The sequence below is a fragment of the Hevea brasiliensis genome, unplaced genomic scaffold (genome assembly GCF_030052815.1).
Source record: "Hevea brasiliensis isolate MT/VB/25A 57/8 unplaced genomic scaffold, ASM3005281v1 Scaf1, whole genome shotgun sequence".
Taxonomy (NCBI): domain Eukaryota; kingdom Viridiplantae; phylum Streptophyta; class Magnoliopsida; order Malpighiales; family Euphorbiaceae; genus Hevea; species Hevea brasiliensis.
Window position 1 is genome coordinate 9,903,628 of NW_026614585.1, and position 6,148 is coordinate 9,909,775.

Here is a 6,148-nt window from a genome sequence, read left to right on the forward strand (position 1 = left end):
GCAAAGACCTTAACCATGGGCTCCAGTCTCTTGGTGATGTGGCCCAACTGCAAGTGCACGGGTCTTATAAGTAATATAGAAAAGATATCGTTCCCACGAGGAGTTGTATTAATGATCGAATTTTTGATATGAAAATTGACTAATTTGAACTATTTTTGAAATTAAAGCAATAAATTGATAGATATTGAAGTGTGAAATCTATATGTGCAAAATTAATAATTTATTCAATAATGTAATCATTTAACTAAATTTGCATCAAATTAAAATAAGCAAATTGAAATATGGCAAGATTTAAAATGGCTAGTAATTAAATTCAATTAGAAATTAACAATGATAAAAAGGGCGATTCTGGAGTTCGGGAGTTCATATTCAAGCTATTTTGGAATTTTTAAATTGGTTATCCAATCTTATGGATCTTACGAGTTTTAAGGAGATTAATTCTAAATCCTTTGAATACCCTTTCGAGTGGGACAAAGAGTACCTTAATCAATCTAATCCTACTTTCGTGGAGTTAAAATTAATCAAGACCCATTAAGTTCTTTAATTAATCTGTAAATCCTCTTAATCCTTAGTCTATTTCTAGATCTAAGTTAATTAAGTCCAATTTCTTGATTATCTATCACAAGGTTTTCTCCTTTCGGTGCTTCAACCATGGATTAAGAATAACACTTAATGGGATCCTACACTAAGCAAGTCATTGAGCACATAAGAAATGAATAAAACTCATTAAAACCACAAAATATGGATTACCCAATCAAAATCCACAAAATATCTCAAATATTACATCCCAACTCCAGAATCTAATGAAAACTACTCACTATCCATAATATTTACAAGAAATTATGAGTTAATATGGAAATAAATCTTTAATCTAAGCTAAGAACTAAGAAACCCAATACAAGAAAGGTAGGAAATATGCAAGAAAAGAAGAAAACTCCAAATCTGGTCTAGAAATGGAAAAGGTGACATTTTGCTCTCTATTTTGACTCTTCCCCTGCTGCTGCTTCCTTTTATGTCTCCTCCCCCCTTCTAAAATGAGATAAGGGCCTATTTATATCTTTTTCTGATAAGTAGCCCTAAAATGGTGTGTTTGAGGTGTGTTTTCATAAGGGAATTTTCTGTCAGCTCATTATGAAGACTCTATGAAACTGCATAAGTGGACTGCATAAGTTATGCAGTCCCTTATACAGTTTTCTGCAGGTTTCTGGGCCCTTTGTGTGAAGCTACATAAGCAAGGAGTAAGTCTGCATAAGTCATGCAATGACTTATGCAGATTTCAGTAGGAATGGAAAAATTGCTTCTTCTCCCTGTGCAGAACTGCACAACTTATGCTGTAAGTTATGCGCAATTTGGCCACTGCATAATTCAATTTTCAAACTTGTTTTTGATATATTTGGATATAGAAATCACTCCTTACTGGCATAATTTCTTTTTTAGTCCCTCAAAAACACCATTTTCCCTACAAAACAAAGTAAAATTACAAATTAATCTAAAAATTGATAATCATGAAAAACTATCTAAATAACTAATAAAATTAGCTAAAAGTGATTAACAATCAAATAAAATGGCCATGAAATTAAACCTAAATGACTATGCAAAATGCATGTATCACTTGGCTCGGCAAAGGCATCGGAAGGCTACTAAAGCCCGCCAGGAGTTCGGATGCACTTGAGCTACTGAGACATGGTGGAACTTTAGGACGGCCTTGTAAAATCCATCCAAGGGAAAACGGAGCCCGGCCTTCAGTTGCTCTTCGTACACTATGATAAGATCGCCTTCTTCAAAGAAGTGATCTGCCCGAAGATCGCCATGGCATCTGATCGGTTCAAAAGAGTCGATCCGCAGATTGTACTCCTGACTTATGGATTGGAGATCAGTTTCTCTCAAGACTGACGATAGCTCATCAACTGGCAGGTTTTCCTTTCTCGAAGACGTTGCTTGCTTCGATCTGGTAGTTGGACCGGTAACCGGAATGATGGCTGTGCTGGATTGTTCGCCTGGTCTAGTTGCGTCGCCTTCTTCAGAAGTCCATGAAATATTGACGAAAAGTGGGCTCGCAGCTCTCTGACCCTCAGTACCACTCATTTTCACAAAATAAAAAGGAAAATTAATCGAGAAAAGATCAAAACCCTTATCGGAGTGTGAATTGGCGCCTGAAAACTTTAGAAAGCGAGAGGAAGTGTTGAAATCGCTAGGGAAAGGTTTGAAAATGACATAAGGAAACAAATGACTCACCTTTCACCTATTTATACCCGTCTGAGCATTAAATGCTCACGAAGTCCCAAGTGACGCATCGGTTAGCTGGATCGGGCCACTTCTTTGACACGTCGCAAGAAGGTTCCAGAAACATAGTAAAAAAAATTGGATAAATGAGATCGGTCAACTAAGGTCATCAGATTGAACAAATTTCCAAAACCACGGATCAGCGAATGGCGATTCGTCTAGGGATCAGATCGAGTACACTTATCAGAGATCGAAAAAATGTCCAATGCAAGTTAGATAGAGAGGAAAGATCAGGAATGAGAGAGATCGAGAAATAAGAGGGGACCTGATGCAAAAGATAGAGATCAGAATAATGACCCTAAAAGGGGATGGGTCAGTCACGACAAGATCGGAAGAAATAGGAGACAAATTATAGAGATCGGAGAGCGCAGAGGAGTTAAATAACTTTCGGTTATAACTTTCAATTAACTCTCTTCATCATTAGATCCGAGTTAATTAAAGCATTGCAGGCATGATCAGATCCTCACCGCACATCTCATTTGCAAGGATGCCCTCCTAGCTGCCAGACGCCAAAATAGTTAAAGTAGCCCTGTACATCCCGATCTCCACCATTGATCATAATCGTAAGGATGGATCCGGAGCCCTCGGATCAAAAAGCAGACGACAGATTCGGCACTTTTTATTCCCAGCCTTTGGATCCATTTCGTAAGGAGAGACCCTCGACCGTTGGATTAAGGGGAGAAAGGACAGATATTCTGAATGGAATCCCGACCCTCCATTTTGATTCTCTTTAATTCTCAGACATCAGATTATGTCCTTTTGAATCTAAGCCCTCCATCTTCCCCTAATAAGATCCTGACCCTTCATTTTGGACACCCGTTCCCTATAAATACCTTCATGCAATACTGTAAAAGAAAAAAGAAGGTGGTATTATTGTGGAAAGGCTCTGGACTTTGATTTAGTCTTCCTACTTGTCATTCAGAGCTTTCAAAGTGTTGAGAAACTTTAGAAACTAGTTTTCTGAAGTATTTCCTCCAAAGGAGCTCTAAATCCTGATATTTTCATTTTCAGTTCCTGTGCATCACCCTGTGAAACCATCTTCACTCCGCCTCATTCCCACTGCCCTAGTAGCTGTGCATTACTTTCTGAGCTCAACTTCGTCCTGATCTGTTCTCATTACCTCGGGTAAGCTCAAGTTCTTTGGCCGTCAGCTTTCACCTCTGTAAGATTTATGGATACAGAAGTCAGCTCACCTGTCTCCACAACTTTCCACAGGTAAGTGTCTAAACTGTCATTTTGTTGAATACCCTTGGTTTGTTTTCTCCAATTTTCTTTTAAAATTTTCTTTTATATCTAGTCACATTAAGTCTCAGAATAGGTTATCTAGGCCCAAAGTTACTTCCTGTGCTTTCTTTTTCTATTCATTCGCAAATTCTATTTATCGTCAATTAGTTTTCATTCCCTTCAAGGGTAGACATTCAAGTCAAAGGCGACTTGTAAATACTCTAAAGAATATAGGCAGGGGCACTTTAACACGAGAGTTTTCAGTATGAATAAATGAAAAAATGATAAAGGAAGATAGGTGTAGCAAAGGTCGGATAGGTTGGAAACAAGATTAGGTCAAACAAATAAGTCATGAGATCGGGCTTTACAATGAACCTAGTCGATAAGACAATAGATCGGGAATTAAGATAAGTTCGGATCCCGTGCGAGCGATTAAAAAGAGATCGGATGTCGCAAATCAAAGAATTCTGATAAAGCGATCATGCAAAAAATTGGCAAGGAGTTCGGTCTTTCGTCCACCATCAAGTTATAAGGTCCTGTAGGCTAGGAAAAGCTTTATACGGGTTTCTTGCACCTTCGATACTTCATCCCCATGTAAAAAGGGGTCAAGAAGGACCCTTTCTCAAAATCCTTAGTCCAAAGTTCTTATAAAACGCCATTCTAATAAACACATTAAGAGTTCGTGGGAGAGTTCTTACCCGAACTCAGTCTAATTTTTAACGCAACACATTAAGAGTTCGGGAGAGAGTTCTTACCCGAACTGAATCTAATCTTTAACGGAATACATTAAAAGATTGGGAGAGAGTTCTTACCCGAGTTCTCAACTTAAATTCTTAATACATTAAGAGATCGAAAAAGAGTTCTTACCCGAGTTCTCAACTTAAATTCTTAACACTAAGAGATCGGGGGAGAGTTCTTACCCGAGTTCTTAACTTAAAATTCTTAACATTAAGAGATTGAGAGAGAGTTCTTACCCGAGTTCTTAACTTAAATTCTTAACACTAAGACATCGGGGGAGAGTTTTTACCCGAGTTTCAAACTTAAATTCTTAAATACACTAAGAGATCGGGGGAGAGTTCTTACCCGAATTCTCTGTCAAAATCTTAATAAAATATAAGGAGATCGGGGGAGAGTTCTTACCCAAAATCTTCCGCTTAAATTTTAACAGAATACATTAAGAGATCGGGAGAGAGTTCTTACCCGAATTCTCTTAGCTTAAATCCATACTAAAATATCACAACTTCAATATTCGAATTAACCCCCAATAAAAATCCATTACATAACACCTATTCACTGAAAGGTCATCTCATGTACTCGTGCTCTTAGGCAACCCTAACTAGTGAAATATAATATTTCTTTTATCCGCACAAAGGATTAACACCATCATTCTACCCTCCTAAATTATCAATTTATAAAGAGCACAACATTAAATCTGCTTGCCCTCATTGAAGGACGAGGTGGGGTGCATAACACTTTCCCCACCTGTATACGAACCCCAAATCTAGAATCTCTGCTTTCAAAGTGGATTTTAATTTTTTTTTAAAAAATGGTTTTCTTTAATTTCCCTCAAAATTAAAGTGGCGACTACTCACTTTTCCCACTTCGGTGAGAATTCGTCCGGCGACCTCAAAAACCCTTGCGACATTGATTATTGAAATTTAATTGTGTGATTGATTGATCTATTACTGATTGGAATCATCAATGGTGAGGGCATGTTTTTGAGCTTGATGGTGCGCATGGTTATGAGCTCCAATGGTGCGCATGCTCTTGGGCCTTCCAATGGTGCGTTTGGTTATGGGCTCAGTCATGCAATTATTGTATGATCTAAAGCCCATAATTAGGCCTATGCTTAATTAAATTATTTAATTAAGAATTTTAATCACACAATTAAATTTTGATTCAATTGTTTGAATGAGATTCAAATATGAATTTTTAAATTTATTTGAATCAGATTCAAATATGAATTTTTTAGTTGAATATGAGATATTCAATTTAATTTTAGTATGTACATTTTATTTAATTGTTAAATGGTAATATGCATGATGGATAATCATGGACAATAAAATACCAATGTGATTGGATTTATTTCTTTTATTTTTCTTTGGGTTGTAAAATAATTAATTTTATTATTGGTGGCATGTATTATAAATGTTGTAATAATTTTGGTTTGTAACTTCATTTATTTGAGGACTTTAAAGTCGATATTCTTGTAAATTTGCCTTGGTATGCCAAGGATTATAATGCAATTGGATTGCAAGAAGATCAAGGAGGTCAAGAGCATTGGTGGGACCAGTCGGAGGAATTCAAGATCAAGTGTTGATTATGTACTCCTTCAGCAACTCTTGTAAAATGAATGAATGGAATGCACCTAGGAATGCCCTAATTCAATTCTTGGTGGCTCAGAATTGAATCCCTTAGAAAGTCCATAATCATACCATATTATATGTTTATCCATGTATACATGAGATATATGGGAATGTATGCAAGTATATGATATATGCATGCTAATTGGATAATGTGTAAAGTGAGACCATAATAGTAATTAAGCCGACCACTAAATCTTCCAAACAAATGATTAAGTTGGAAATGGTATAATTAAGGTAATTATATCATGGACCCTCCATTGAGGCAATTATTTTAA